Source organism: Thalia democratica, chromosome 7 (genome assembly GCF_965202585.1).
Source record: "Thalia democratica chromosome 7, ktThaDemo2.hap1.1, whole genome shotgun sequence".
NCBI classification, from domain to species: Eukaryota; Metazoa; Chordata; class Thaliacea; order Salpida; family Salpidae; genus Thalia; species Thalia democratica.
The window spans coordinates 63700820-63711769 of record NC_139171.1 but is presented as its reverse complement, the minus strand read 5'-3'; the positions used below and the strand labels follow the sequence as shown (position 1 = coordinate 63711769).

At 27.2% G+C, this 10950-nt stretch overlaps 1 pseudogene; it reads right to left on the bottom strand.

The window, feature by feature from the left end:
• Positions 1-509: 509 nt before the first annotated feature.
• Positions 510-1850, bottom strand: LOC145840599 (tubulin beta chain pseudogene; annotated as a pseudogene).
• Between the last annotated feature and the right edge of the window lie 9100 nt (positions 1851-10950).

The following is a 10950-nucleotide window of genomic DNA, read 5'->3' as shown; positions in this document are numbered from 1 at the left end:
AAATTAATAATTTTACATTAAATGAGTAAATTTTGCTTACAGTGTTACTTAAATTAGCTTAAAACTATTTGTTCAGAAATTTAAATGAATGTTATTATTAGATAGTAAACTAACAATCTCCTGGTTAGGTCCCTTTTGAAAGTGGTACTTCTTCTATGTTTGAGCAGCTTACTGCGCATATACTCTCTATTGTGTATTTTTGTTTTGCTGTTAACCTTCTCCAGTGTCAGGGGCGGCAGTGTGTTGTTTTTGCTTATGCCCTGTCTGGAACTAGTTTTTTTTGTAGACATAGTAAAAATTTGAGGGTTTTCACCTCATTTTTCCCTGTAATTCTGTTTAGTTTTTACTGCTTAATTTTCTGTAAAACAATGTTAGGCACAGTTAGTATTTTCTACAAGTAATTACTTTGCTTAAACAAAAAACAAAGGTTGCTTAATTGCACATAAAAAATAAAGTCTGTTTTTAACAAAAATAGTTCTAAAACGAACACAATGCGAATAGTTTTTATTTTACATTTCCTCTTCGCCTTCTTCTTCTTCATCGAATTCGCCTTCCTCTTCAGCTGTGGCATCCTGGTATTGCTGGTATTCACTCACCAAATCATTCATGTTGCTTTCAGCCTCAGTGAATTCCATCTCGTCCATACCCTCTCCAGTGTACCAATGCAAGAAAGCCTTTCTCCTGAACATAGCAGTGAACTGCTCAGACACACGCTTGAACAACTCCTGGATGGAAGTGCTGTTGCCAATGAAAGTTGCTGACATCTTAAGACCTCTGGGAGGAATGTCACACACTGCAGTTTTAACATTGTTGGGGATCCATTCAACAAAGTAGCTGCTGTTCTTGTTCTGGATGTTGAGCATTTGTTCGTCAACTTCCTTCATTGACATGCGTCCTCTGAAGTAGCAGCCAACAGTGAGGTAGCGTCCATGTCTTGGATCGCAAGCAGCCATCATGTTCTTTGCATCAAACATTTGCTGGGTGAGCTCAGGCACAGTCAAAGCTCTGTATTGCTGGGAACCACGGCTGGTGAGAGGTGCAAATCCAGGAATGAAGAAATGGAGCCTGGGGAATGGAACCATATTGACAGCAAGTTTACGCAAGTCAGAGTTAAGTTGACCTGGGAACCTGAGGCAAGTAGTTACACCACTGAGAGTTGCTGAGACCAAATGGTTGAGATCACCATATGTTGGAGTGGTGAGTTTCAAGGTGCGGAAGCAAATATCATACAAAGCCTCATTATCAAAGCAGAAGGATTTGTCAGTGTTTTCTACAAGTTGGTGGACAGAAAGGGTGGCATTGTATGGTTCTACAACAACGTCTGAAACTTTTGGTGATGGTACAACACTGAAGGTGTTCATCATTCTGTCAGGGTACTCTTCACGGATCTTTCCAATAAGAAGTGTTCCCATTCCTGATCCAGTACCACCACCAAGTGAGTGTGTAAGTTGGAATCCTTGAAGGCAATCACAGCTCTCAGCCTCTTTGCGGACAACATCCAAAACTGAATCAATCAGTTCTGCACCTTCTGTGTAGTGGCCTTTGGCCCAGTTGTTTCCTGCACCACTTTGTCCAAAAACAAAGTTGTCAGGTCTGAAAATTTGTCCAAAAGGACCTGATCTGACTGAGTCCATTGTACCAGGCTCAAGATCTACTAGAACTGCTCTAGGGACATATTTGCCTCCAGTAGCTTCATTGTAGTAGACGTTTACACGCTCCAACTGCAAATCACTGTCACCGTGGTATGTACCAGTTGGGTCAATACCATGTTCATCAGAAATGACTTCCCAGAATTTTGCTCCAATTTGGTTACCGCATTGGCCAGCTTGCATATGAAGAATTTCACGCATTTTTCTTGGTTTTTTTAAATATAGGTACAAGAGGTAAGAGAACTATAAAAGGCCTGTTTAAAATAAACTAACTAAAAACTAATATTATAAAAAGCTGATGCTAACTTTTGTATCTAAAAAACTAGCTTTTTTCTAATCTAAATTAAACATAACTTTTTTGTATATAACCAAATATAATGACTTAAATAAAACACAATATTTCAAATATGACACTAAATCCGTTAAAAAAATAAAAATAGCTTATAAACTTTAAATAATACTAAATTTAAACTTTAACAAAATAAATAACTTTTTTCTTTAAGGTTTTAAAGTTTAAAAAAAAAAATCAGGTTTTTTAAATTTCTTTCAGGTGTTTTAAATAACAAGTTTTTTGGTCCATTTCTAATATAATATTAAATTTAAAGTAAAAAGCTGCCTCAAATAGCTAAACAACAATAAAAAATATTTTAAATGTCTTTCTTACAAATAAAAATGTTTAATAAATATAATAATAAATAAATAAATAATAATAATAAACTTTTGTTTTTTCTTCATGATAGATTTTGTATTCAATCAAAATTTCATTACTTTACATGTAAAAATTCTTTAATTTTGGGTCTTTCTTTTTTTTAACTTATTAAAATCCAGATTTTTTCAAAATTTCTTAATCCCCAGGTTTTTACAGGATTCCAGGTCGTTTAACAACTCTGATTCTAAATAACAACTAGACTTCTAAACATCTTCAACTTAATACTTTTTTTTAAACCATTTTAGAAACCATTAGAAACCTTTTATATTTTTAGAAACTAATTCATTATTTGGGGATATTAATGAATAATTAACTCATAAGTAACGTTTACAGTTAGATAATTGTATATGTATTTATTTGTAAAATCATAACAATAAAAAACTTGACTACTACTTTGAATCAAGAATTAAATTTATTATGATACTGTAACAAGTATTAAGAAGATGAACTAATAATGTTTGATACAATGTTATGTACTCAAATGTATAAAACTTTTATTTATAAAGTTGTGTATTATGGCATCATAATATACAAAAAACAAAATTATTATATAACAAATGTTAATATGTTTAAGTATGATTTATCACAATTTGTATATTTATCAAACCAGCAACACATACTTTGTTAACACATTTCCATGATAATTTGGTTTGTTTGAAATTCAGGGTTATATACCTATAGGTAAGGGTACCCTTTTATGATGTCATAATTACCATATCTTATAACATGCAGAAGTGAATACTTGGCTTGGGAGATTGTTGCCAAGCAACTTTTTTGTCATTATGATGTCATAATAGAGTTGTCACAGCCTAATTTTTTAACATTAACCTCTATGACAGCAGTCACAGGGTTTGCAAATGTTTTTGGCAAATTTCTCCAGGTTTTCAAAATTACTTTTCTTGGGGTCTATTCTCAGTTTAAAATAAAGTTTAAGGTAAAAAACTGTTTTAATTAGTATAACGACAACATTGAATAGAAGTCTTAAAGCTTCTTAAAATTTATTTTTAACAAAATAAATTTATGATGACAATAAATTTATATCTATACCATAGATTTTTGTGTATAGTTAAATTTTGGTACTTAACATGTAAACGCTAATAAAAATTCCAGATTTTCCCAGGTTCCAAAAAAGGTTTTGTTCAAAATTCATAATTTTTTCAAAAATTTCTCAAATTCCAGATTTTGCCAGGATTCCAGGTTTTTTGGCAACACTGCAGTCAGAAAACTGGCCAGATTTATATTTCTGGCCTGCAATGTGGTTTTTGCTAAAAATAACTAATGTAGAAGAAGCAAATTTAATTTTTTTAATTAATAGTTAACTGTTTATTGCTTTTTGGCAATGCAATGATGTTTAATTTTTAATTTATTACGTATTTGATCTTTTAAAACATTTTTTAACTAGGAACCAAAAATACAATGACTTTTTTTTTAATTTTATAAGCAAAAACTGATTTTATTTTAAACTGTGGTCATAAATTTTGTTTTCAATTTTATTTTCTTTAACATGCTTTTAAAAAGTAATTTTTTAAACTGTAAAAATAATTTTATTAAAATTTGAAGTGTTTAGTATAAGAGATAGAATTTTATTTAGGCCATAGAGGGTCCCAAATTTTTTTGAAAAATTAAGATTAGGTTTTATTTGAAAGCTTATAATATATACTATATGACTCTTTTTAGAGCAAAAATAATAAAATAAATTTAGAGATATAAACAATTTTTTGTGAAAAAAGACCAATACAATAATATGAAATTAAAAAAAATCATAACTAATTTTCTCCAAATTTTGAAAAAGTCACTGAAAATCTACCTCCTCTTTCATTTTTTACAAAACTTACTTTAAATTTTCAAAATGTTATTAAAATTGTACAAAATTAAAAGTACAAATTACATGTAGGAAGCAATTTAAAGAAAAAAAATTAAAAAAATTGAGAGAAAAATTAAATAAATAATTAACTTTTGGTTATTTTATCTAAAATGTTTAAATAAAAGCTTTAAATTTTTTAAAACTTGTCAAAGATTAGACTGCTAAGTTTTAAAACAATTGCTAAAAAACTGAAGGAGGAGATAGATTTATATAAAATATTGGTTATGGTTAACTTTAGGTGAGCACCAATATCAAACTAAAAATATAATACATTGGTGTGCTTATTCAATTATAATTTTAGGCTAAAAAAACGATACTTTGTTTTAAACAAGCTATATAAATACATAGAACAAACTGAATTAATATATTATAAACGAAAATATTAAATCAATTTTGTTTACAATATCATAATCAACATAAATTATTGTATTGATATAATCACCATATATTGTAAAATAAATGCAATTAAATAATTAAGTTTATTAGTTTATGATAAATAAGTTAAATTTTATTCGTGTATTTATAAAAGATAAAGTTTCAGCCTAAAATTATGATTAAATAAGAAATTAATGTATTATTGGTAATGGCAGCTTGATATTGGTGCTCACCTAAAGTTAACCATAACCAAAATATTTTTTTTTAACTTATCTTTGATTGATATCTCCTAATGTACTTTGTTTTCTTTTAATTGTCAAAAGCAACTGGTAGCTGTAAAAAATAAAATTAAAAAAAAAAACCCTTTCTCCCTCCCCACCTTATGGCCTTAAAAATTTCTTTGAAACTTTGAAAGTTATAAGGATTTAAATTAAATTATTATAAGGATGAAAGTTACTTTTACAACTTATAATGACACTTATTTATGTACTTATTTAAATTTAATGTATCTTGGGTAATTTTAAAGATATGAATGTACCTATGTGATAAACATTAATGAATTTACTAACTTTTTTTAAAGAAAATTATAAAAATAAATGTATACTAACAAACACTCACTGGTCATCTTACATCTTTGTTGTTGATATTGATGAAGTGTAATAACAAAAAACAAAAATTTTCATGCAAAAAACTTATCGAATGGCAGCTACTATTCTGATAAGGTTCACTTATTTTTAACTATTTATTTTGACCTTTAAGTGGTAAAACCTTTTATATTGTATTGAAAAGTAGTTGAAAAAATTTTAATACCTAGATAAAAAAAATACCATAGCATTACTTTTTTTACTTAGCTAAATTATTAACTGACTTATGACCCAGCATAAAAAATCTGACACTCTAAAAAAATGTATTTTCAACTATCAAGCTATTATATTTTTTATAAAGGACAATTCTTACTTGTGCAGGAATGTAACATCCCAGTACAGGTAAAACTTTGTATAGAAGCTAGTTTACATAAATATTTAAATGTTTGCTGCTCAAAACAATATAAAAATTGATAAAAATAGTATTTGTAATTTTTTTTTGAGTAATTTGTTTTAAAGTTAATGCATTTTCAACTCTACTGGTTGTTAAATTCCTGTACATTAGTTGGAAATGTAAAAATTTTCTTTACCTCTCATTAATATAATATTCACATGCAAAACTGATATAAAGTACTATTTAATTAAACCTAATTTTTAATTAAATTCAAAGCTATGAATTACTATTATTGGTAACTATTTTCTTATGCTGCAAAATTCAAAAGCTTGAATATATTATATCTAATATGTAATTAACATAAAAAAAAAACCTTAATGCAACTGGACTACTCATGGTTAAAACAGCTAAATACACTTAAGACATGTACAATGCTGACAAAACATGCATTATAAGTAAAATTCTTGCTTAAACACTATATTTAACAACATAAAACTAAGTAGAAATTAACAGAGTACTTGAATCCATGATGGTTGTTTACTTGCTGGAGCCCACAGTGAAATGAGTGATTCAGAGGAAATTTGTCATCAGAATCAAAAGAGTCAGTGCTTGGCAACTATGAATTAATCCTGAAAAATTTGCATAATCCATTGTCTTTTCAAATTCAAACTGCTTGTGCTTAGCAACCAGTGTTGCATTTCAGCCAAATTGAAAATTTGCTCTTTAGCACCAGGGTGTTATAATTTTTTGAACAGAATCTAGCAAGCTATCAAGGCTGATTTCAAGAAAATCTCAAGTTGTTTACTTTTTTGCTTTATCAATTAAATAAATTTTATACAAATTAATCGTTTTACTATCAAAAAAGTAAAAAACTTTACTGTATAAAAAAAACAAGTTGTATTACAATAGGGGTGGGCAACGTTTTTCAATCAAAGGGCCGGATCCGGAAAAATTAAGTCTTTTGCGGCCCGGAGCATTTCCAACTAGCGATTTACCGAATCCAGTATCTGGATACAGCCGAAATATGAATTTTTAGATCCGGATCCGACTGGATACTAATTTTAAGCCGAGATCCGGATCCAGTCGGATTTTAATTATTTTTAAGTTTTGGATCCGGCCGTATTCTAATTTTATGGATACAGTTGATAACTTTTTTGAATCCTTCAAATTAAAAAAAAAATTTCAAGTCTGACAACTTAAAATGTAGATTGAGACGTGTCAATTGTTTAAATAATGTCTATAAATAGAACTGACATTGTAATTGACAAATATCGTACTTGAAAAAACACTTTGCTTTTGCCAAAAAGATATTCCAATACAAAATAATAGGGCAAAGTGGTGTATTTTTAAGTACAAATTAATGTATAAAGTCATTTTTTAGCATGTTTTTAAAGTCAAAATCTTACAGTTTTGTGTTGTAAAAGTATTATAAAAAGTTTTATGAAAAGTTTGTGATATTGACTCTTCGCGGGCCAGCAACTTTGCTCGCGGGCTGGTTGTTTTCATTTGCGGGCCAGACCCCATTAAAGTTTGAAAAAAGTTGGGAGCCGGACACGGCCCGCGGGCCGTACGTTGCCCACCCCTTTATTACGACATAAAGTTTATCTAATAACAAAATAATTTTTTGCGTAAAAAAAAAGTTATTAATACAAAAAAAAAATATTTACTAATATATTTTGTTGAACAACAAAAAGAAGCGCTCAAAAATTTTGGTCTAAGGATATGGTGTACAAAAAAAAATTCAGTATTTGAGACATACACCAAGATAAAGTTTAATTTTTTGTCCAGGACTTTATAAAAAAAAAAAAACAAACAAAGCTAAATTAAAAAAAGTAATTTATTAAAAAAGGTGTTTTATTTTCATATTAAAGTTCTTTTTGTAAGTAATTATTAAAAACTTTTTTTTTATATAAATTAAAAAAACAACAAAAAACTATTGCTAATTTAAAAATTTAAATGACACCATGAGTTTTATTTAGTTTAATATAAACAATTACAAATAGTTTAAATAGTCCAATTCAAAACATTTAAATTAATTATTATCCAAAGGTTTAAAAATATTTTATTGTTTTATATTCATTTTTTCAGCTAAAAATGAATAATGAAAATTATTTTTATGAAGGTAATCATAGTTTCACCAAATAATCTTAAACAACCTTACGTATTTTTTCCATTTAGTACTTAACTTTGATTATTTTGAAAATTGTAAAAATTCTGCTTCTGTTGCTGAAAAAAAACAAGGCACGTAATAAGTGTATAACTGTATAACTGTGATTTATAACTATATGTGACATTTAGTTATATATCACAAATAAAAGATCCACATAATATTTTAGTTTATAGATTTGTAAAACAAAGTCTTGAAATTTTGTAATAACGAATAAGTTGTTTATAGAAACAAGTAAATTTCTACACTTATTTTTTATAATAAGTCTGAAAACAAAAACATATCTACTACTTACAAAACTTGAATGGTTGATATAATAAAATTACAAAAAGTAGTTCAAATTAAGGAATAGTAAATTTAAGTTAAGGAGACTGAACTTGTTACGCTTTTAGATAGTAATTTGTTTGTGCAATCCAAAGTTCTATTTAATTTTTGTTCATTTGCGCTGCTTGTTTAGTGTAATATTGTTTATGAAATAAGTTAAATAAAAATAGGTATTAATGTTACCGAAACATAGGCTTTAAATTAAAACATGGCAAAAGCAAAGCAATGCAATAAATCAAAACATATTTTTGTTAAGTTTTGTTATTAATGATTTTAAAGCTAATTTAGTTCTTTATCAATATAGTCGCTAATAAGTCAGAACTTGTAGATTTTTTACTTTTAGGTCATTACGCTTCTTGTCCTAACGAGTTAAATAAAAAAGGTCTAAGTCGGCCTGATTTAAAAAAACTTAACTAAAAACTTTACTAGTATTTAGCTCTAAAGTTGTAACCAAATGACATCTTCGTGAAAATAAAAACAATATGTTATTAGAGAAACAACTATTAGAGTTAAAAATTCTAAAGTAAACAAGATCAAATTGGTTTTCCAATAGATAAAAATATAAAAATGTTTCATAGTTAAATCATGATTTTTCAATATAAAAAACTATTTTTAGTTTGTTATAACAATTTAAAAAGTAGTTTTAGACTAGTTTTTGTAAACAAATCGCTTTAAGCAGACTTTAAGCTTCGTTTAAATTACAAAACTTATGAAAGTAAAGAAAAAAATATTAAAATAGGTAAAGATATTATGACAAAAGAAGGCTTTTTATCTTTTAAAAAGCACTAATTACCATGCTAGACAGTTTACAGCAGAGTTTCCAAAACTTTTTTTCAAAAGGCTCACTTTAAAGAAACTAAAAAAGCTATGGCCCCCTCCAACAAGATTACTCTAAAAACACCTAAAACCTTTTTTTTTTGCTGTTTATTTGCAACCTTATAATACCTAGTGTAAACTTCAAATTATAACCTCATGCCCCCCTTTACTGCTCATGTCTCCCTGAATATCTGTCGAGGGCCACTTTGCAAAACCCTGGTTTCCAGTAAACCCTAGTGCAATATAAAATGTTTTTCTTGTTAACAAAATTGTAGTTGTGAATTTTCACATATACCTTACAATTATTAGTAGAATAATCCTTAAAGTGCTTTTCTTATGACATTTTTACTGCATGCTTTAATTACTGCTTATTTTAACTAAATTTAAACGTAATATATATCAGTCACAATACGACAGCCCTTTTTAATATCTCCACACAAAAGATTAGGCTACTGAAAAGAATAACTGCTGTATAACAATTTACATATATTTATTTTATGAGTTATTACTTAGTTGTATACTACATCAGCAGCTTTATGTTAATAATAAATTTTACTGTATTTTATATAATATTTGGTTTTGCAAATGGTTTTAATAACATCTCTATCAAAAGTAAGGGTTTGATAACTTCATAAAGTATAATTTTATTTGTATAATTCTATGACAAGATTTATATAAATATCTCAAATCAGTCCAGACAATTTTTTACTTGCGATTTTTCTTCTGCATCAATAGTTAGAAAAATCTACAAATTAATTGCATACTAGTTTAGTTCAAAACGCTTTCAAACAAAAGTCCGTCTTCAGTGAACTTATGATAAACTAATAGAACTGAAACACATTCATGCAACTTGGTAAATAAAAGTGAAAAAAATATATTACGACGCAGTAATTCAAAAGTTATTCAAATAGAATCTTCTTTTTATAATGTTATGCAAGTTTTAAATTAAAACTTAAAAAAAACATTTTGTAAGTTTAATTGTATTTTAAGTTAGGAAACTTCCTATTTCTGCTAAATATAAATTTTTATCCAGCCATATACTATGAAAATCAAATAAAAAGACCACATTTCCAAACAAAAAACTAAATAACTTTTTAGATATATTAAATACTTATAAAAAACCAAGTATCTTATCATATTGTTAAAAACTTAAGATTTTTTATGATTTAATCGAAAATAACAATTTTTTTGATTTACTTCTCAAAGTTTTTTTACCATACTAGGCTACTCTGGATAAAGGTAGTTATTTAAGTTCCATTATTTGCCTTTTAAGAACATATATATACATTTTTATCATCCTTTTTAAAGTAGCTGATTACAAACATACACATGGTTGCCACTGATCAAGCGGAGAAAAATTTCCTGACTTTTCCCTGTCTTTTTACCAAAATTTTCCTGTCTTTTCTAAATCAGTTTTACTTATATAAATAGTTCACTTAGTTTAATAAAATACTACCCAAACTATTTAATATAAAATCCTTAAATTAAAAATCAATTAAAAAAAAATATATTTAAGTAACTGTAAAAAAAAAGTAAACTATATATCTGTTGTATAAAATATTTCCTCTTGTCATTTAGTATAAAACTTGTAACAAATAAATATACTGTTATTTACTTTAAAAACTTAAGTTACTCTACAAAAAATACAAACAATAAGTAAACTTAATCTTGGCGTATACCTCTTTTATAACTTAATTTATAAATTTAAACAACTTTAAAAATTATAAAGAGGTAAAGTATACACATTAACTTGTTACATAAAATACTAAACTAACTGCTTAGTTATAAAGAATTCAATTATTTAAACAAAAAAGACTTTTATTCTAAAATTATGCTAGATAAACTTATGTGTATATATCACAGTTTCACTATGAAAGTGTCCTTGCTACAGATCATCAATACTAAAAAGCTTACAAAATCTACTTGTTCAAGTAGTGTACTTGTTCAATATATTAATAGAAAAGTTTTGCAGTTTTATAAAGGATATTTTACTAATTTATACCAGGTGAAGGCATTGGAAACAAAATTAACTATTTTTGTAAATTTCTAGGAAAATTTTGGAATTTTT